The following is a 23,138-nucleotide window of genomic DNA, read 5'->3' as shown; positions in this document are numbered from 1 at the left end:
TCTGCCAAGTGGATTAGAGGCCCAGCTAACAGACAGATGCAGGGAAGTCATTCTTACTCAATGTGCGCTCAAAAAGACAGCAGCACATGTTTACACTCACCACACCCCACGTACTTCAAAACCATGCGTATTGTTTGAGAAACGGGTGTGTAGCTTTAGAATGAGGACATATTTCATCAGCAAGGGATGATTTGCCCCCAAGCTTCCAAGATATGGAAGCTCAACTGGTTCTCATGAAGACACATGTTAGACTGGAGGGCACTCAAGGACAGGATTCCAAGGCCAAAACAACCCTAGCAACAACAATTTCACTCCCAAACTGCCTCCAATTCCCTGTATTTCTTTTTAAATCCCTAAATAAGTAAAACTGTTCTTGGTAATCCAATGTGAAGAAAGGGTTCACAGATATAATAGTGATTTTGAGAATGTGTTAGTAGAACTAGTATTTCTATTTCTTTTTTAATATTTCTTAAAAATGTTCTAGAGTCCTTATACAGGTATCTGTACTAGTCATAAAAAGTAAGCACATAGAAAACAAACAATCATCATAATTATATTGTTGTTGTATATTTTTCTTAAAAACAGCATCTGGATTTTTCTAAATGCAGTCTTCAAGTTTATTTCAAACTCAATTTATTTCATCATTTTTGTCACTATTTCTTTAGCATTTCCAGAACTTGGAGATATCCATGGAATACAGATATGAATACAGATAGATTATAATGTTCTATAAACATAAATGCTTCCTGAGTGTCTGTGTATCGTCCCTTCAGCAAATATATGCCTTAAGTGTGGCGAAAGTGTATATCCATGATTGTGAACAGTTGTAACTATGCGGGAGGGCTTAAGTGCACAACTAACATAACTCCTATTCTTTCACCTGAAAGAAAGTTTTATTTAGTCATCATCTCCTCAAATGTTCTAAAAAATAATCAGGGGGAGTCCCAAAGTTCTATGTGGAAGAGATGTCCTAAATACGAGAGATCCTGATGGTGGGTTCCCTAACTCCCTGCCTTCTCCAGAATACACTATTCTTCCAGATGACTTCTTGATATTTGAAGACACCAATGAGCCTGCTACAAAATATACCTCCAGGTAAATGACTTAAACATATTCCTCCAGTCATACCATGAGCCTGCTCGTAATACAGTTTCCATATTGAGATGAAATTATTCCTGTATACCTCTACAGTACTGAACACAGGCTCGAAGAGGGCAGGATACTTACTCTACCCACCCAGTCCTTATCTGAGTGCTTATCTCATAGTTAATATATATTAAATAATTATTGGTGACTCACTGACTTACTTGATTACATGGATTGTTTGAACAAAGCTGTCACTAGGATAAAATGCAGTTTGTTTTTTTTAAAGGGCCTGTATTATAGACATGGATTAGCCAACACACCCAACATTTCTACTTCTTCTGCCTGACCCAACTTCCTCTCCTTCCTTTCACAGGCATTGCTCTGTAATTGGCACCAGGTAACTTTGAATCTGTTTCAGCATCTGTTCTGAGTGGATCTAACTCATGACAGCTGGGAAAGAAAATAAATGCAAGGTGAAGCAGATTTAAAGGAAAACAACTTAATGGTCTCTGCTCACGTGCCATATTTTCTAGAAACAGTTGAAAATACAGCCAACTTGTCCCCAGATGTGTTCTTTCTACCATTCACACACCTGCATGGATCTGTATTTCCCTTTGCTGCCGTGTTTTTCTCCCTAGCAATGTCTAGTCACGTGAGTCTGCTTGCTCACTGGCTTCCTACACTAGAAGACAAACTCCCCAAAGCATAGACTTTGGCTTTGATTTACTATGTGCCCACACTGGCAAGCACTGCCTAGTTTGTGGAAAGCATTCAATACATATCCATTGAATGAATAAATCATCATTACTAGACATATTATCTTGGCGCACATAAAGCAAACACACAGAAGCCAGGTTCTATATACTAAGAGCTTATATTAAATGTTAAGAAAAAATGGATGCATCAAATAGTCTCAGATGTGAACTGGATTCAGTGGTTACAAAGATATGCAATGATAGAAACAATCACTCATTTATAAACCAGAGGGAATACAAGCTTGAGTAGACCTAAGGTCACCTCTCACCTTTCTCCCCTGCTGCTTTTTGGTCTGCTTTCCAAATAGCCTTTCTGTGTTTGGTTTTGGTTTGTTTTATTTAGAGAAAAGAAAGCTGTTTCTTTTGGGGAGATTTCATTCTCATTGACAGCAGAGAGAGAAGATTTGCAGCCAGGAAGGAGAAGGGATGACAGAATGGCGACCCTGTTCATTAGTACACTCTAAAGTGTGTTTTAAGGTATACAGATGGTTTTAAACCTTCAGAAACATCACAGCACCAAAGGGCTTCAGCACAGGGCCTTTCCACCTCAGAGATCACGAGCATTTAGGCTCCATCACTTCACAGCCGCCTCTGATGATGCTTCTGCCTTCTCTTTCACTCTTCCCATCTGCCAATAACAAAGCAAAGCTTCACAATGTGGATTTCTATTGGTCCCCGTCAGCCTTACAGCACTGCCATCAAAGCTATTTTTACACACAGTATACACCACCCCTTAAAATGTAACCATTTGTTTTTTAAACACTTAGATGTCTTTTAAGAAAATCTGAAAGACAGAATTATAGTCCCTGTGTATTCACATATTTTCCATTTCCTGTGTGAATCCAGTTTCATTTCTCTCAGCTTGAAGTTTTTGGTTTGTTTCCCCCCTTTGTTCATTTTTTAATCAATTGGTACACACTAATCGTAAATACCTGTAGGATAGTAATGCAAGGATCACGTCAATGCAATTGTTTATCCCTTTATTCTGTCTGGAACATCCAAAACCCTCTCTCCTGTAACCGGCCTGCAGACCTTAGCATGACTGATGCCCATTAGAGGTACCATTCTGAACTTGAGACTTAGCATGTAGGCCCTAACACCTGCCAAAATGGGAACAAAGACCTAATCCATCAAAGACCTAGTCAATAGTTCCAGGAAAGTCCCTAGATGCACTAGCCTTACGTTTTGACTTCTGTAGTTCTGTTTCTTGCTAACTGAAGTGTAACAGCCAGGATGTGGTGTTGTGCATTCAAGACAAAGAACAGAAAGACTTGGGGCTGCATGATTTGGGAAAGTTCCTCATGCAGCCACTGACTGGTAATAAAGATTTTCTTTTCAACTCACAAGTGTCTGTGTGGTGGTCTCTGGTGGACCTGCAATGCAACACTCCTAGGTATTTTTAAATATGCAACTACTTGTTGTCAACTACAGTTAGTTGTTGTGCCTTGGAAGTTTTTATTCCTTCCCAACTACAACCCTGGACCCATCAACCCATCATTTGTTTGTCTTCCTTCCCTCTTACTCTCCCAGTTCCTTGGCAATGACTGTTCCATTCTTGACCTCTACATTATCTACATTTATAGAATAAATATCCCCAAGTGCTGTTGGATTGAAGGCTTGGTCCCAGGTAGTGGTGCTAATCTACTCTTATCAGTGAATGAATCTGTGTAGTCATTACAGAATGGTGATAGGTCCTACCTGCAGGAAGCAGGTCATTATGACTGTGCAACTGTAGGCTTTATTTTATTCTCAAATTCTGCCCCATATTCCTGTCCACCATGGGTAAACTGCTATGCTCACCATGTGCTCCCTGCCATAATGTCTGCCTCACAGTAAGGCAGAAAAAGCTGTAGCATGAATAATAAAAACCCAAAGACAGATATTGGGGTTAAAGTTGAAGATCAGAGGGGCAAAGTGGCCAGCCTCTACCAATGCTCAGACCAAGGGGTGATCTTGTCCTCTGATCGCATCTCCAATCTGCACTGCTCCTCAGACTCACTGAGACTGCAATGCGTTCCTGTATCCTCTCCCACCTTGTTTTTTTTTTAATTTTTTTTATTAATATTTTTTTTATTTTCCATTTTAAATTTAGATAAGAAACAAGGTTGCTTCACAAGTCAGTACGAGGTCCCTCTCCCTTTCCCTCCCCTCCTCCCGTGCCCTCCCCCCTTCCCCCCCCGTTATCCCCTCATTCCCCCAGGGAGGGTGAGGCCCTCCATGGGGGTGTCCATAGTCTGTCATTTCATATAGGGCAGGGCCTAGACCCTTCCCCAAGAGTTCAGGGTGAGAGTGCACCTCACATTGTTCTATGGGAGTCCAGAGACCGTGTGTATACTTGGGCTCTCTTTGCCCAGCCATATCACTCCTGCCTCCCTCTCTCTAGTTCTGGGATTAAAGGTGTGAGCTCTGTTTCTCTTTTAAACTGATTCACTCTCATGTAGCCCAGGGTTTCCTTGAACTCACAGAGATCCCTCTGCCTCTGTCTCCTGAGTGCTGGGATTAAAGGTCTGTACCACCACTGCCTAGCCTCTATCTTCAGGCGAGCTTTATTAGATGATAAACAAAATATCACCACCAAAAAAAAAAAACCACAGAGATGAGCTATCATAGATTGACACCTTTGAAAAACTGAGCCAAAATAAAACGTTTTTTCTTTAAGTTGTTCTGATCGGGTATTTTGTCACAGTGACAGACAGCTGAAGAACACAGATTATTTTAACTCCTTTTATGGTACAGTTTTACTTTCTAGAAGTTTCCCCACTTATGATTTATAAAAAGGCTTAGTTTTAACTTTTATATATTTATAATTACACAGCAGCATTAAAACAGTGGCTCCCTGTTTCATGTGCACAACACGACTATCCTACAGGCTGTGCCTTAAGTGTGAACTGTCCCCCATGGGCTCCTGTGTTTGAAATTTTGCCCTTCAGCTATGGCTGTTCTTTTGGGAGGTTATGGACCTTTGGGACATGGGTCTGCAGATAAGAAATAATCTACCAGGAGCTAGCCTTTGGAAATACAACCTGTCCAAATTCCAGTCCACCCAGAACTGAACAAGCCATACTGCAATATTTTGTTTCCACGGCCTGAGCCATCTTGAACTCCATCACAGCTTCTCTACTGGTGTGAAATGGCAGTGAACATGAGCCAAAATAAACCTCTCTGTGGCAAGTTCTTCCATATTTCCAGGCTCAAAGTATTTTGTGCCTGATCGCATGCACATACACACACACACACACAGAGGGGGGGGGGTTGTGTCATTTGTTTGGGGAGATGTATATTTTTAATTTCTTTGGAGGAGTGTCATGTCATCATTTTCTGTGCAGTATGACACTCTTCTCTGACTACTTTCAAGCTTGTATTTTCATGAGCTATTGGTGATCAATGGCTGCTGAAAGAGGAAGAACTAGTTTCCTCCAGGGATGACCTCGTACATAGGATGTTCAGTGTCAAGTAGTTAGCCCTAGACACAGGTACATGTGAGCAACACTGAATGGACTCAGTAGGTTGTATATACACATATGCATATATGCCTATACATATAACAATAACTGAAAAAAGAGACCATGAGTTTTGAAGGGGCACAGAGGAAGTTTGATGGGGCAGGAAGGGATCATAGTGATACAGATACAGTGCTCATGTTTGAACTTATTAATAAAAATACTATCTTTAAAAAGACTGTCTATGCATTCTTGGCTCTCAGGACATTGATGATTATATACCAGAGTGTGATTTCCACTTTGGGAATCACTGAGTTTCATTGGTATTTAAAGTGAAGATTTTCATCAACTTTGAGAAATTAATTTCACATACTTCAATCTTTTTCCACCACGTTTACCATCCTGTTGGACTCAACTATTAAATCAGATGACTTGAAATTTCCCTTTGGTCATTTCCATGAATATTTGTTATTTGAATTCTAGATATAATAAATTTTTTACCTAGCTGCCTTCAGTTCCACTAAGCCACCATCCTGTCATCTCCAATTTGCTATTAAGTGAAATTTTCACTTCAGTTAATATGCTTTTCAGCTCAAGAGTTTTAGGTTTTCTGTGGTGCAGAAGGAGAGATAGTAGGTCCAGAATATGGGAGAAGTGGTACCTGGCAAAAAACAAGAGATTCAAGTTAAGTAAATCTACAGTGAGAGGGAAGAAAATAGGATGCTGGGTACAGATGAAGACCAGCTTTCAGATTCTATAGTAGGGACATTTCAGAACTCTGCTATGTAACAGTTGACTTGGGGCGGGGAGGAAATAAAAACCTGTTTTCAACAGAGTATACATGGAAACAGAGGTAGCAATGAATTTTCAAAGCTGGAAAATTCAGTATTAGGGAATGATCAGTAACTGGTATTCTTTTTTCATAATGTTTTATGTCAGAAACAATCTTATTTCATATATCAGTCCTCCAATTCCCTTGTTCTCCCTTCCTCCCATGCTTTCCACTGACCACCCCATCCCACCCCTGGCCCACTCCCCAAGGATAGTGAGGCCCTCCACGGGGGGGCCATCAAAGTTCATCACATCATCTGGGGGAGAGTCTAGGCCCTCTTTTGTGTATCTGGACTCTAATAGTATCCCTCCATAGGGATTGGGCTCCCAAAGTCCATTTGTGCACTTAGGATAAACACTGACTCTACTGTTAGAGGTCCAATAGACTGCCTAGGCCTCCCAGCTGGCACCCACATTCAGAGGGCTTGGTTCAGTTCAACACTGGTTCCCCAGCTGTAAGACTAGGGTCTTCGTGCTCTCACTAGGTCAGGGCCACCGTTTCTGTGGATTTCTCCAGCAGGGTCTTGACTCCTTTGCTCATCCCTCCTCCCTCTCCACAACTGGATTCAGGAGTATGGCTCAGTGTTTAGCTGTGGGTGCCTGCTTCTGCTTTGATCAGCTACTGGATGAAGGCTCTAGGAATGGCAACCAAGGTATTCATCAATTTCATATAGGGGAAGGGCATCAAGGGCAGCCTCTCCACCACTGCCTGAATTCTTAGTTGGGATCATCCCTGTGGATCCCCAAACATTTCTCCAGTGCCAGACATCTTTCAAAACTATATTGGCTCCCTCTATCAAGACATCTCTTTTCTTGCTCTCCTCTATTCCTCCCTGTCTCAGTCCTCCTGATCCCTCCTGCTCTCCACCCCCCCTTCTCCTACTCTCTCCTTCCCACATCCCCTCCCTGTGCTCCCAATTTGCTCAGGGGTTCTTGCCCCTCCCCTTCTTCAGGGGACCATATGTTCTTCTTTTGGAGTCCCCCTTGTTCCCTAGTTTCTCTGGTGGTGTTGATTGTAGGCTGATAGTCCTTTGCTCTATGTATAATATCCATATATGAGTGAGTACATACCATGCTTGTCTTTCTGTGACTGGGTTGCCTCACTCAGGATATTTTCTTCCAGTTCCATGCATTTGCCTGAGGATTTCAAGATTTCATTGTTTTTTTTTCCTGCTGAGTAATACTCCATTGTGTAAATGTACCACATTTTCTCCATCCATCCTTTGGTTGAGGGGCATCTAGGTTGCTTCCAGGTTTTGACTATTACAAACAATGCTGCTATGAACAGAGTTGAACATATGTCCTTGCTGTATGAGTGTGCATCCTTTGGGTATATGCCTAATTGTTGGGTCTTGAGGTAGACTGATTGCCATTTTCCTGAGGAACCACCATGGCTGTACGAGTTTGCACTCCCACCAGGAGTGGAAGAGTGTTCCCCTTTCTCCACATCCTCTCCAGCATAAACCATCATTGGTGATTTTGATTTTAACCATTCTGCTCTGTGTAAGATGGAATCTCAAAGTTATTTTGAGTTGCATTTCCCTAATGGGTAAGGACATTGAGCACTTTCTTAAGTGTCTTTCAGCCATTTTAGATTCCTCTTCTTTTGTATTCTTATATAAACCTGTTTTCATGACTTCCTCATTATGCTGCATGACATGAATGGAAGGTTTGCCAGACTAGGGAGAGTTGCAAGGCACGTAGAGTGAACCTGAATCTCACTAAGTGATGGAAACAAATAGATGAGGAAATTGAAGACACAAAGGAACCTATCACCGAGAAAGTGTTGTGTCCACTGAAGAAGGTCATGATGAGTTTGAAGGCTCGTGGCGGTGAAGGAGGGTGCATCAGTGAGCCTGGTATAGAGTCAGGAGCCATCAAAGGGTGTGAGTTAAAACAGAGTTTGGGGATGGGCTAACTCATTAGTTACAGCTCTAAGATTAGATGGAGTTCAGTTCCCTGTGCCCACATTAGGTGGCTCCCAACTACCTGTTACTCTAACTTCAGGTGATCAAACACCCTCTTCTGACCTACACCCACACTTGTGTGTATGCTTGCACATACACACATGTACTTAAAATCTTTTTGTAACTTAGAAGTTTCAACTTGGGAAATTTTCTAGCAAAGAAAACTTTATGCTAGAAATATGAGGGGTTATTTGCAGTTGAGGTCATACAACTAACTAGAATAGGGCCATCAAATAGATGATTTGGCTCAGGGAGGGCCTAATGCCCATGAACCAAAAGGCAAGCTAGATCAGAGAAAGGGCGTTAGAAGGAAAGATGAAACTAAATAATTTCCAACCAGCAGGCAGAAGAAAGGCAGGAGATGATGGATACCTGAAAAGAGAGCGGGACTTTTGAGAAATTCTGAAATAAATAGGGATGAAACACAATAGAGCAAATCTTGAAGGTCTCCTAGAAGGTGAGGATTCAGTGCTAGAGTTATAGACCTGAATATTTAGTTCCTTCACCTCAAAGCTTTCTGGCAGGAAGATGATTTGTGAAGGCTCTCTGCAATTCTTCTGAAGGTCTGTGACACAGATATGGGTAGGTGGATGATAAACTCCACCTCGATGGCAATATCTAATCTGCCAAAATATTTTTTGTGAAAATCATGTCATATATTTATCCAGCTTAGAAGTTCACCAACAAACCCTAACCCTGGTTAATACAATAACTTTCCAAATACATAGGTGGAGATATTTGTTCCAAGTAAACATAGAAAGTAGTCCTTGAGAAAGGGCTTTAGAAGGAAAGATGAAACTAAAACATTTCTAACCAGAAGCATCAGAAAGGCAGAAGATGAAAAGGAAGTCTGACTTTTGAAAATGCTGAAACAAATAGGGATGAAATTAACCTCATTGTCAGTTAGGATGAACTGAGTTTGCTCATGAACAAAACAGGACCTTGAATAAAGAGGCCATTTTGGGTAGAATTATTGCATGTAAATGTGGCTTATAAATACAGTGGATAGACTACCTGTATGCATCACGACTGGACCATACGGAGTGATATGGAAAAAGGATGTGATGGTTGGATTTAAACTCAGTTTACCAGCTCCCACCTCCTTCATGCCTGAAACTACACAAGTAAACTATAACATTACTTGAAAAGGAAACTCCCTTCATTATGCAAATGTGTCATAAGATAACCATTCCATACACATTCACCACAAATGACCTTCTGAAGCTGAAAGCAGTCACACATGTAATGTTAGGTGTCCTTCCCGGGGACCATTTGACAAGTATGCATTTTGATGCCTACACTGATTGGGACATAAAGGTCATTAAAACCTTGCTTTGTGTTCTCATAACAGGCACTGAAGGATGTGTTGAGTGAATTAATGTGGGTGGCGAAGGATGATAGATATTCACTGAAGTCTGGCAAGGGAACTGACACTGTAGCTCTTTGGATCTCGAATCCATGACAGAATTATTGTCCATATTTTCTATTCTGCTTCTCATGAAAAGAAGAGTTAATAAATGCCACGAATAATAAAATGGCTAGACTCACTCATTCAACTAAGCTTGGAACAGCACTGTCCTGAAAAAGAGTTCAAAGCTTTTAGGACAAAGGAAATGAAGAAAATTTATTGATTCACAATAATGTATCAGGGACTAGACTAGATCAGAAGGCTGTTCATGTTCTAGACACTGGGGTGTTGGCTGATGGCGTCGGTGACATGAACCTGAGCATACCCTGCCTTGACACAATCACTTAGGAGCATCGAGGAAATAGCTCTGAGCCTGGCACCAGTTACACCACTTCTGGGACTGCTGTTTTTGAATGGCTGTGAAAAATTCCAGCATCTTTCCTGGGTACATTAATAGAGAACAATAACCAAAAAGGTAACAAAGAGACCCTCAGCTCAAGGAGAGTGGGGGCACTGGTAATCAAATGTACATTTTAAAAGGGAAATGTGCCTTGTAATATACTACATTTGTAGAAATCATTGCAGCAGAAATCTTAAAGGGAAATTACACTGACTATTTTGCCTATGACATGCTGATCTGCCCAGAGAGTAGCAGTGGTAGACTCCTTCCTGTGCCCTATCATATCCTGCAGATCCTTTTATCTTCCCTGTGTGACCCTTTGCAGCTATAGAACTTCGTGGATTCCCTTTGTTAATGGTGCGATTTCTTTTTACATATGACTCCTATTTTCTCGTCACAGTAAAGATAGTACATAGTAAAGGACATGCTTGCTCTCTTTGCCTCCCTCCCCCAATCTCTCTCCCCACCCCTGCCTCTTATCCTCCGTGTCTTTCCTCCCCTTTTATCTATCAGCTTCTCTAGCTTCTTTCGTGATTTCCTCTTTGTATATTCCCTCAAGGGCACATCTCACCTCTTATTGATGACACATCCTCATGCTCACCCTGAGTTCCTGGGCTTGCTCATAGTCTTACATCTTGACTCAGGAAAGAGGAAAGCATTCCACATGGAAGAAGGTGTAAGGATGGTCTAGGAAGTGGGTGCAGTTGACTACAGCATACTTTTTCTCCAGCACATTACTCTGAGATGCAGAACTCTATGAAGAGATGGAGGTTTGTCTTGGAACAATGCCATTTACCCAAAGAAGGAAAAGAACGTCAGGCTTGGGGACTAGAAGAAAAGACTGGACTTCCCTTCAGGGCCAGCGCACACAGTGAGGGAAAGAACCTGTCCCAGATAGCTAGGGAGCCAAGACTAAACATTCTTCAGACCCACTGATCTTTTCAGGCACAATAGGGAGGCCTGGAAAAAAAATGAATGTGTTTAAGGCCTGAAACAGAGGACAAACTAGGGGGTACAGCTATAACAACAGTTGTAATATCTTCAAATGAGCAAAGAAATCAAAGACTAAGAACTCTTCTCATGGGCTGGAGAGATGGCTCAGCACTTGAGAGCACTGGCTGCTCTTCCAGGGGTCCCAAGTTCAGTTCCCAGCAACTACATGGTGACTCACAACCATCCGTAATTCGAAATGGTGCCCTCTTCTGACCTGCATACATAGTTAATAAATTAATAAATCTTTCAAAAAAGAGAACTCTTCTCTTGGGCTCACAAGAAGTTTCAGTGAGCAAAGGTGCATTGCTGCCGCATCTGACGACCTGAGTTTGATTTCCAGGACTGACTTTAGAAAGTTATCCTCTGGCCTCTACCTGTTCTCTCTCTCTCTCTCTCTCTCTCTCTCTCTCTCTCTCTCTCTCTCTCTCTCTCTCTCTCTCTCTCTCTCTCTCTCACTCTCTCTCTCTGTCTCTCTTCCCCTCCCTCCCTCCCTCCCTCTCTGTCTCTCTCTCTGTCTCTATCTTTCTCTGTCTCTCTCTCCTTCCCTCTCTCTGTCTCTCTCTCTCTGTCTGTCTCTATCTTTCTCTGTCTCTCTCTCTTTTGTCACACACACACACACACACACACACACACACACACACACAAAACTGGTTAAAAGGGGGAAGAGGCAGAATAGAAAGCAACAGGGAACCAGTTCCCACAGAACCAGCTCTTTGAGGGAAGATCCAGAGTAACTAGACTCATTAGTTGGTCCTTGGTGTCCAGGTCCTCTCACTTCAGGAACATTTCATGGCATCCTCAGTCTTTACAGTGGGAGCCTGTTCTACATGGTGCTGAGGCATCATAGGTCCACCAGAGTCATGGACTAGCCAGAAGTGACTCCCTCTCGTGAGTGCCCATTGCAAGTACTACCCAGATGCTTCTCATCTCCAAGATACTTGGTAGAAGGAGCAAAGGCTATTTATTGTTTACTGTTCTGGTGTATTGCAATGATCAAAGTTAATAAATTGTGCATCTTAACTACCCTGACTACTTTAATCATTACAGTCCAGGAGTAGGTTTTAAGAATTTTACTTCTTAAAGATTTATTTTGTTTTTAATTCTGTGTATATGTATTTGTGTCTCAGTATGGGTATGTGCATGTGTGTGACAGTGACCATGGAAGCCAGAAGAAAGCATAAGATTCCCTGAAGCCGAAATTACAGGTGGTTATGAGCTGCCCAATGTAGACACTAGGAAACAAAATTGGGTCCCCTGAAAGAAAAGCATATGCTCCTAGCTGCTGAGCTGTCTCTCCAGCCCTGGATTTGAACATATGCAAACCCAACTCATCATTCTCCCAATTTTTTTTTGCCAATGAAGAACCAGTATGGTGTAATTTGCAGAATAATATAAATCTGTTAGGCTTAACCAACATGGGTTAGGTTCTAAGCCTTCCTCATGTGTTTTTGAGGACCCCTATCTACACTAGCCTAAATAAAACCTGCGTGAAGGTTGATGAGATGCACTAGAAGGGAACACCAAACAAGATTGATCAGAAATTTTGATCTTGGGGTGCTGGTCTCAAAGAGCTCCTGTATACTCATAGGTTGAATGGCATGACCTTCATGGGATATGAGAGGAAGCCCCGTATCCAGCCCTTGGCCTAATTTAGCTGAGTCCCAGAGCTGACATTATTTATGGAAACATAAGCGGTTGGTTGGATGGATGCCCAGGGGCCTTGGCATTGCAGGTACTTAAATAAATCAAATGACCCAGAAAACTGATATTATGTGCGACCTCCACTTGAACTTGTCACCCTCCCCAACCCCACTGGCAAATGTAAAGGTCAGGGAGGACCCTCCTGCCTTGTAAAGGAGAGCAGAGCCAGGACATGAGGGTGCCCAGCCAGGCATAACACATGGCCAGTGACATGGAGATCTTGTAATGTTCCAGCAGGGGACAGAAAGAAGCCATCACATTCACCCAATGTAAGGATTGCTGCTTAGGTAATTTGTGGTTAAAAAATAAAAAGAGTAGGTAGCCTTCTCAAATTTAGGCTGTCTCCTAGGACTCCACTCGGAAGGTTTTCTAAAGCATACTTGCATTTTTTAATCAGATTCTGGTTTTGCTATTTCTATCATTTTACTAAACAGCTTTACCCCTGTGGCTTTGTTTTAAAAATCTAGCCATCTTGCCATCTCAAGCATTTCGCAGAAACGTACCCTCAGGAAAGATAAATCTTACATGAATGTTAAAGAAATGCAACTTCGTCACCTAAAAAAAGTCATGATAAAGAAGAAAGATATAATTGAATATTGACCAAATAAAGCCTATCTTGTTTATTCCTTACTTTAATATTCTTTCTTCAGGCAAATTCAAGCAGTTTAGCCTCTGCTGCATAGCCTGATCATTCAGCAAGATCAGCAGGAAATTAGAAATGCAACATTAGGATATCTGGAACATAATTTTTTGATACCAGATCCACATCTGTCTGCTGGTTCAGTGAGGATGCTTGGAGAGACCAATCAATGAATGGTCCATCAATTATTAGAGCAGCTAAAACTGCCAGAGTTACAGCTCAGAGGCACTCAGGGTGGACTTCACTTCCCTGTGACTTAATTAGATGTTACACATATAAAAAAAAAAGTCACACATTCTAATTCCTACCCCAGCCATGGTAACCTGGGTTGGAGCCTCCTGCCGTGTTCTGTCTCTGAGTGTTGATTTGAAAACTAAGAACAGTTAATGGAAGAGTCAGCTCCAAGGAACTTCAAACGTGACAGGCTGTCCCCTCTTTCACTTGTGAACTTTCTTCTTCTATAAACATAATCCCCCTTCCTAGGACACAGGGACAAAGAGTGTCTCCCACCAGAACTAGCCTTCAATGTTCCAAGACACAGGGTGATTGCTATGGTCATGTTTATTGAAATAAATGTGCTGCTGAAAAAAAGAATGGTGCTGGTGTGAGTTGGATTTTGGAAGCATTAGAGGAGACCAAGAGAGAAACATATCCCCATATAGCTACATTTTGGCTTTAGAAGACCTTTAAAGGGATATTCTCACATACTGTTTGGGGTACCAGCTAATTGCAGTTGTCAGCCCACTCCTCCATCTGTGGTCACTACTAAGGGAACTATCCTACCTCAAGTCCAAGCAAGGGGGAAACATGAGTGACCCAATCTCAGATGTCTGTGAGCCATGCTGCCCTGCTCTATGTGACCAGAATACCTTGGGCCCAGGAAAGCCAAGATCAAGGCTGCATGGCAGCCTGTGTGAAACTCAAACCTGTGCATGCTCAAGCATAAGAAAGCACAGAGAAAATTGTGCAATTGGCAGAAACAATATAAAGACTTGACTATCACCAGACAGCAACAGTTATTGAGGATTTATACCTCTGGGTATAAAAAAGCACAGACAATGTCAATAAGCCAGTTCCTAAGAGGGAGAAAGCGAGAAGACACCAACAGGAGGTATAATTGGAGAGTCATAAGTAAAGGTACTGCGTTATGTTGAACACCAAACATTCATATTTTATAACCCCCCTGAAACCCTGTGGGCTGTTTGGTCATAAAAGCAACCTGGAGATAAAAGGGTTTACTTCTCTTTGCAGCTTATAGTTTATTGTGAAGGGGAAATCAGGGCAAGAACTCAAGGCAGGAACCTGGAGGCAGGAATTGAAGCCGAGACCATGGAGGAACACCACTTACTGGCTTGCTCTCTAGGCTCACGTTCAATTATCTTTCTTATATCTCCCAGGACCACCTTCCCAGGAGTGGTACCACCTACCAGAACCTGGGCCCTCCCACATCAATCATCAATCAAGAAAATGCTCTTACCAACTTGCCTACAGGCAATCTGATAGACACATTTTCTCAATTGAATTCCATCTTCCTAGATGACTCTAACTTGTGTCAAATTGACTAAACCTAAGCAACACAGCCATATACCAATCTAAACTTCAAGTAAGTGAGGCTGATGTTTCCTGATGGGTATGTTAGAGTCTCCTTGTGTGACAAACACCAAGGACAATGTAGGAACACTTGAGATGAATTCACTTTTAACTGTCAAGTGCATTGGTACCCATCAGCCTCTTGAGATGCAGGCAAAAGAAGGATAATTAAACCCAGCTTTTCAAATAAACATCCTTGCAAAGGTTACAAAACACTGCAGTGTTACCAAAGCTAGTGAAATCAATTTCCATTTTGCTGCAGTGTTTGTCATGCACAGATTGCTGAAACCAACAAAATGAAAAGCATTAATAATTGGTATTAATAGTTTGTGTAAATTAATTTGCTTATTTGCCTAAAAGAAAACCAGCCAAACAATTCATCAAATGGAAGCTATGTATACCAGATAAGAAAAATCAGGTACTTCCTATTGTTTAGAAAAGAGGCATTGGAAATGAAAAAATCTAAGCAGATACAAACCAAATGAAAGCCCTTTTGTCAGGAAAGCAAAACCAGTTTAGTGATATGCAGAAGGGGCGTTTTGTGACTTTAGGAATGTGGAGAATATAAACCATAGTATAGAAAAATATTGGCTTAAAACTGTGGTAATACCAGTTTCTATTTGTTTACTGTACTTTCTGTCAAATAATTTAAAATGTCACTGATTGGTCCTCCTGCAATGTCATAAAAAACAGATGAGGAATAAATAATAAACTCCATTAGGAAATCATGTGACAGTGAGGTTAAGCACTTTGCAGAAAGTGTTTCATGGGGTCAAGTCAATGTGCATTAATGACAATGCCACGGGTCACCTACTGTTATTCCTATTACAGAGGACAGTGTGGGCGTGGCAGAAAGTGGGAGACGGAGCATCGGAGAGCCTCTGCTTTTCATTTATAATCACATCCTGTGTGTGGCCAGGCTGTGCTCAGTTCTTCAAGACTAAATTATAAGCTCTGAGGATTGTTGGCCCCTTTATTCTTCCTCCCTTCTGTTCAATTTTGTGCTTTTGTTAGAGGCTGGTGTCTTTATTTTTCCTGTTGCTGTGATAAAATACTCCGGACAAAAGCAACTTAGGGGGAAAGGGATTTATTTTTGTTCACAGTTCAAAGTATAGTCTGTCATGGTGGGGAAGTCAAGGCATCAGGGGCTTGCAGCAGCTCGCCACGTGACGTCCACGAACAGGGAGCAGAGAACAGTAAATGCATGCTGCTACTATTAGTTCCCTCTCTGTGTTTGTATACTACGGGACTGGGTAAGGAATGGTGCCGCCCACAGTGGGCGAGTCTTTCCACATCAATTAAAATAATATAATCCTTCACAGGTATGCCTAGAGGCCCATCTTCTAGGTGACTCTAGCTTCATTTCGTTCTTCTGGCTAAGAGAAAAAAGACATCTTTGAAGGCATGTCCAGACACCTGACAAAGATGCATTCCCAGTTCATTAAGGATGCCTGGTCTGAGTTCATGAGTTAGGTCAAGGACACATACTAAACATTCAGAACCCACTCTCTGACTCAGTATTGACTTCATACTGGACTTAGAAACAATGCTAATTGTCTGCTTGATGAGTAACACTATTGTAACAAGTTGCTAGCTGCTCCCAACAAAGCATGAATACATCAAAAGACAATTACTCCCATTACGGGGGAAGCCAGTTCAGGCACCCTCTCCACTAATGCTTAGGGTCTTAGTTGGGGTCATCTTTGTGCAGTCTCGGGAATTTCCTTAGTGTCAGGTTTTTCACTAGTGCCATAAAGACTCCCTCAATCAAAATGCCTCTTTCCTTGCTCTCCTCTCTGTCCTTCCCCCATCTCCACCATCTAGTTCCCTCATGTTCTCCTCCCCCTCCTCTTCTGCCTTTCCTTCTCCCCACCCCCCACTAGGCTCCCAATTTTCTCAGAAGATCTTGTCTATTTCCCTTTCCCAGGGGTAACCATGTTATGTCTCTCTTACGGTTCTCCTTGTTACCTAGCTTCTCTAGGGTCATGGACTAGGCTGGTTATCCTTTGCTGTATGTCTAGCACGGGCCGAGCTCCCAGAGTCCAATATGAGCAAAGGTGTCGAGATCATTTAGGAGATGCCCACAGAAACAGCTGACCCAAGCAAGTGGGAGCTCACTGACTCTGGACTGACAGCTGGGGAACCTGCATGGGACTGCACTGGGCCCTCTGAAAGTAGGTGACAGTTGTGTGGCTTGGGCAGTCTGTGAGGCCACTGGCAGTGGGACCAGGATTTATCCCTAGTACTTGAACTGGCTTTCTGGAGCCCATTCTCTTTGGAGGAATACTTTGATCAGCCTAGATATGGGGAGGGCATTGGTCCTGCCTCAGAACGATGTGCCAGACTTCATTGACTCCCCATGGGAAGCCTCATCCTCTCTAAGGAGTGGATATAGTAGGGTAGGGGAAAGGTAGGGAGAGTAGGAGGAGGGGAGGGAGTAAGAACTAGATTGGTAAATAAAATGAGAAAAGATTATTTTTAAAAAATTTAAAAATTATCATAACAATTTCCTTAATAATTATAACAAATGTCCATTAAAGTCACGTGTTTCAAAACAAACAACAAAGACCTTAGAGGTTTATCATAAAAAGGCAGGAATTGTAGCTGTGTGGGGACAAAATGGAGAGTGAGGAAGACTTGGTGCTCAAATGAGATGGTACATGAGGTCATTTCCAGGACTATTGTATAAGTTATTCCCATTGACTGAGCAATACGACAGCATCCCCACATCTTCCATTCAAGAGAACTGCAAGCAATAAAGGCCACTGCCACCACTCTGGGTCCGGTGTCTAGGAAGAATGTCATTCAAACCTTGGCTGCTTACAAATTCTTGGAACAATGCTACAACAACTAAAGGTCCTCATTTTGTCAACCTTGCCCCTTGTATTTAGAGATTTCAATAGCAGGCATGCGCTGTTTCCCCCTTCACCTATGCCAGTCTCTTATGACACCTCCCCCTCAAGCACTGCCGGCTTCTCTGAGCCGGAGAAGTAAAGGCTTATTAGGATTCTGCATGTGCATCCTGGGAACTGCATCCCGCCCGTTCCTGTGCTGTCCTTGCATCGTTAGCGCAAACGCTTATGCACAGCTGACAAGAGACATCAAACTACCATGGGTAATTGCATTTCCAGAGCGGTAGATAATGAAACAGGAAAGGCTTGGCCTTGTCCCTTGCCTCCCTCAGAAAGCAGAGAGTAGAACTGTGCTTTCCCTCCCCAATAAGCAGGCAAGACAGTTTGGCCTCAAATTCTTTGACTCTCCTCTACCTCCCAACCGTGAATTCTACATTTTAAAACATGCTCCTTTTACTTCATGGTCTTATTTAAGCTTGAATTGTATTTCCACTTCAACTCACTTTTCACTTGGAAGCTTTGCACTAAGAAGAATACACAGATGCTGTGAAGAATGATCCCGCCAATCTGACATGAGTCCAACAGCTGCAGGCTACCCCCGGGTGAAGGAGAGACGCTGTTGCAAATATGAGCAAAATCTTTCTTGCCTTTCTTCACATGCCTGAAATTTTAAAACCCACTCAGTGTAAGAGTTCAAGGTCTGAAACAGCCAAGAAAATTTTCAAAGCAGTGGTGGACATCTGGACTTATGATTCACTGTGACAAAAGACCTACAGAACCAATGAAGCTTTATCTAAACTGGGGGGGAAAAACACTACGCTGTTCCCATAGTTATAGCTTTGTTTTCTTCTTCTGGCTAAGATTAAAAAGGGCATCCTTGAGGGCATGTCCAGACAGCTGACATAGATGCATTCCAAGTCCATTAAGGACTCCTGGTCTGAATTCATTAGTTACATTAAGGAAGCATCATAACATTCAGGATCCACTCTGACGAAGTATTGACTTCATACTAGATTTAGAAATGTATAGAAAGGACACATGGGAGCTTCTGAGACGTCAGAGGACATACAGGAGAGGAAAGAAGAAAGCAATCTAGAAGACATTTTTGCCTGCCTGCGGATTGCAGGGAGTCCTTCAGGCCTGCTCACTGGAGGAAAATTAATACCAACTAGTCCAAAACTAGGAATAAAAAGAACTTGAAGCCTTTGCTTTGAAAGGGCAGCTCCCACATTTTCTGTCACCATTTGCCTACTGTCCTGGAGTATTCCTGAACATGTCTGACTCATTCACTCAGTATGCATTCAATAAGGACCCGGGACATCGTGCTGTATATTTGAGGAGAGTCTTATGCACTCCGTGCTGTTGCAGGATATGCAAGGCAGTGCGGTCTACACAAAATGTGATCCTGCACTCCAGACTTCTGGTGGAGGAAGAGTCCTCTGATAGAACAATTTGGGAAATGCTCTATGTACTTTCCACCTGCTTGTAGATTTACAATGCACATTGATCAAGTCATGCGCCAAGGGAGGGAATTGCACTCTGCAGTGAGGGCCTCTGTCTGCTCTGCTTTCAGCTTCGGCAAATCTGTAGGGCTTCCGTAGGCTTCTCCCCTCTCCAGCTCTAGCTTCATAGCATTACTTCAGTCATCTTGACAGCTGCCTTTCCACACAGTCTCTCACTGTGGGGACCAGCAGCAGATGTTTCCAGCTGCCCACCCAGATCTATTTCTTCTTGGTTCCTTCCTGGTTTCCCGATTGATTCAAGTGTCTTTCTTCCACCATGTACCTGTAGAGTGTAGTCTTCCTTGCCAGTCACCTGGGCCCTGCCTTGTTGTTTGAACCCCCAAATAACACACAGGACACTATAGTAATTATAAAGCTGTTGGCCATTTGCTTGGCTTCTTACTGGCTATCTCTGACTTAAGTATTTAACCCATAATTGTTAATCTAAGTATTTCTCTTACCGGAGAAAAGGATCCAGACCTCTTCCTCTGGCGGTCTACATGGTGTCTCTCTGTGTCTCTCTTTGCCAGAATCCTCCTCGACTCCTAGTCTCACCTATCTTGATTCCCTACTGGCCAACAGTGCTTTATTCTACAACCAATAAGAGACAGATTTACAGAATAACATCTCCCATCATGTTCTACATGCTCCTAAGGGGCCACAATAACCTGCAATAACTTGATGGTGACATCTTCCTGCCTGTCTGTGTTTTACTGGGACCAGCGTGTAGATTTCACTTGAAGTTCTTCCACCAGGTTGCAGGACACTGAGTAGACAGTCTGTCACATCTGTGACATCTGCTTACCAATAGACATGAAGGACATGAAAGAAAAAGGGAGTTGAACCCACTGGATCAAACCCATCTTTAAACCTAGGCTTCTTCTGAACTCCCTGACATCTGAAGCAAGAAATTTTTTAGTGACAATTTCATTGAGGTTCTTTTAGCTTGTCACCGAAGTCATCCAGTGGTTACAGCCAATTAAACACAAAGACCCATCCCTGCCTAGGAACCCTCTAAAGTCTTATTGGACTCTGTCTCCAGGAAGTGCTTGCTACACTTTGCCCGGCTTCCCTGAAAAGCATTTACAGTGGATCTGACTTTTAATCTCCATTCAGCCTCTGCACACAGGTTTGCCTTCCCATTTGAGTCACACTGCTTCCGTGACTGCCAGAGCCCACGGCTGGTGGCTAGAGTCATCATCATCTACTTGCTTGAAGGGACCCTCACTGCCTCTTTAGTGTTATCCTTCCTCCCAGGCCACTCTGGACCATTCTCAACATGGCGCCCCGGCTTGCCAGTGTCTGCCAGGTTCTTCCAAGCCTCTTAGCTGGAACTGGTTTTCAAAGGTCCTTTGTGGAGGGTTAAGTGGCCTGTGATGTTTTTTTGCGCTGGAACTCCACAGCCTATGCAGAGGTCCTGTTTCTCTTGGCTCAAACCATGGTTATCTCACACTTTGTGTCCTCCTGGAGTCAGCTTGGCTTCCAGCCTTAGCATCTCCTGGAGCACAAGCCAGATGATGAAGAAGAGGGCAGAGAAGGAGAATTATAAGGATGCAGAGTAAATGGGAAGTGTGATAAAGATACTGAACTGTTTCAGGTGGACTGTCACAGTACTGAACCAAGACATACACAAATGACAGCAACCATTTATTTTCTAGCTTCCTCAACCACACCCACGCATCTGTGGTTCCTCCTCTTCTGACCTGATTTGCACCCAAATAGCCAGACAGGCAGCAACAAAGAATGAGGCAGAAAATGGCCATGGTTCAAAGGCAATAATACAGTTCTGATTGCTTATAATCTACAAGTAACAGAAACGTGACTTAAGCATGAACTCAATTCATACATGTGAAATACCTCTTTCGAGTTCCATAACACAACTTTACCTCCCAAGGTTGTTAATCAACAGTGCTCAGTTTATGTTCTGTGCTGTAAGTGCCCCTCCCTCCCCTTTCTTAGGAACTGTTTTACCCAGGGACTGAATGATGGAATGCAGACTTCATGGAACGTAGTACATGGAATTTCTGATTGTTAGCCTCATTCAGACTTGAATTTAAAGACTTTATACAATGCTGGGAGTGGAGGGTGGTTGCCAAACACCCTAGCCCTTCTTTTTCTTTAAAAAAAATAAAAACCAAAAACTTACTGATGGAATTCCTAGTTTAGTCTAGAATGCAGAGCTATTTAATATGGAATTTGACAGCTTCTTCCTTTAAACACCCCCTCATATTTATAACTCGCCCCACAACTCCTTTGTAAGAGCAAATCTACACACACACCCTTCTTCCTGGCTCATTACTCCAATTGTCACTGAACACTTTGAAACCAAAATATTACCTAATTTCCTTACTCACTAAAGACAAATTAATCTGATGTCTTGGATACCTGGCCATCCCACATCTTTATGAAACTGAAAACAAAATCCATGTGAGAGATCCAATGACTGGATTTACTTTTCAAAGTTCATTGTAATAGACCACAGCATCAGCTACACAGGCATAGAAGGCTGGGCTGGGGTGGCTCATTGGTTACCCTTGATGATGTGAGTTCAGTCTCTGGAACAAAGGTGGAAGGAAAGAACCAACTCTGAAAACTGCCGTCTGACCTTCACATATATGCTGTCAAATGTACACACACCACACACACACACACACACACACACACACACACACACACACACGAGATTTTCATTATATAGACACCAGAAACAAAATCAGAAAAAAGTTACAGTCTACTAGTGATTATAATTTTACTAGACAATATACCAATTGCATAGTCAAAAGATATTCTGGGGTGGAGGGAGAAACTCTAGGAAATAAAAGACACCAAAGATGCTTTAAATGTCCCAAAGGAAGCCATAAATAATTAATACCAAAGAAGCAGGAGCTATGAAGGCACAAATAGTTCAAGGCTCTGAGTGAAAAAGAGGGTGAATCCATATTAGACCTCAAAACTGATGCTTCCAGATCTCTGAGATTGGGACAGCTAGGGAGATAATATACCTGCCCACTCCTTGATTTATGGAGAACTGAAAAGTCTTACTTAAGATAAGACACTCCCAGAGTGTCAAGGTAAAGAGACAAACACAACCCGTGTCTGAGAGGAGCCTATAGCCAGCATCAGATTGAACTCAGTGGAACAACAAATCAAAACAGAGAAGACAAACTCAGAGATGAAGAAGTCAAAAACATATCCAGCAGATCACTTCCCAATGAGTTCAGCATTCACACCATGAACCCTACAGAAATAGCTTTCTCTTGAATCAGTCTTAGCTTCCTATAGGTTAGGGGTCAGAGAACTTCTCCTGTGTAGGAGTCTTCCCAAAGACCAAACTCTCTTCTGCACCAAATCACCCAGTACTGAAAGCAGATACTGCCATGCAGAAACAAATGGGGTAACTGTACTCAAATAAAATTTTATTAACAAAAACTAGGTGGTGGAATGGATTGGGCCTATAAGCAAACCTAAGTCACAGATGAGCCCAAACAAGGACAGAGTCACTACTAAGTTCTAACAAAGCAGCCCATTCTAAAGGCCCAAGCTTAGTTAGAGGGGAGAAGCTTCTTTCTAACACACATAGAAGTTTCTTTCTAACACACTTCTGCTCAGAAATGGGAAGGGAAGAAATCAGGATCCTAGAAACATCAAAGAAATGTTCACTTGACCTTCTGAAACTGTGCTATAAAAGTGAAACAAGGGACAACGAGACCCATCACTTCATTTCATACCAGAGCTGTTCTGCTGGACTTGATGTTCAGAGAAGAGTAGGTGATTTGGCTGGGGAAAAGAATCCTAGTGACTTCCTGGTGAGTTTTGGTGGCTGCTGTTGAGGGTAGACATGATACAGGGACATCCATCACCCTTGGTCAGGGGAGGTACCGACCTTCTCACTGTACTCTTTGTATTTAGCCTCCCCGAGGAGTTTATCCCCTCACCCTCTCCCCCAAGGAAAAACAAACAAGAAAAACTAAGC

At 42.5% G+C, this 23,138-nt stretch overlaps 1 long non-coding RNA gene across 2 annotated transcripts; it reads right to left on the bottom strand.

Annotated features, from left to right (window-relative positions):
* Window positions 1-1,944: 1,944 nt before the first annotated feature.
* On the bottom strand, window positions 1,945-10,601 carry LOC121140170. Of its 2 annotated transcripts, XR_005876976.1 has the most exons (4): window positions 10,459-10,601; window positions 7,184-7,249; window positions 5,783-5,942; window positions 1,945-2,469 (listed from the first exon to the last, which is right to left on the bottom strand). It is a non-coding gene; the product is annotated as an uncharacterized LOC121140170 (long non-coding RNA). The 2 variants fall into 2 exon arrangements; XR_005876975.1 differs by lacking the exon at window positions 7,184-7,249.
* Window positions 10,602-23,138: the final 12,537 nt, after the last annotated feature.

Source organism: Mesocricetus auratus, unplaced genomic scaffold, assembly GCF_017639785.1.
Source record: "Mesocricetus auratus isolate SY011 unplaced genomic scaffold, BCM_Maur_2.0 Super-Scaffold_100004, whole genome shotgun sequence".
Taxonomy (NCBI): Eukaryota; Metazoa; Chordata; class Mammalia; order Rodentia; family Cricetidae; genus Mesocricetus; species Mesocricetus auratus.
Note: the sequence above shows the minus strand (reverse complement) of the source record. Positions and strands in the feature narration are given on the sequence as shown.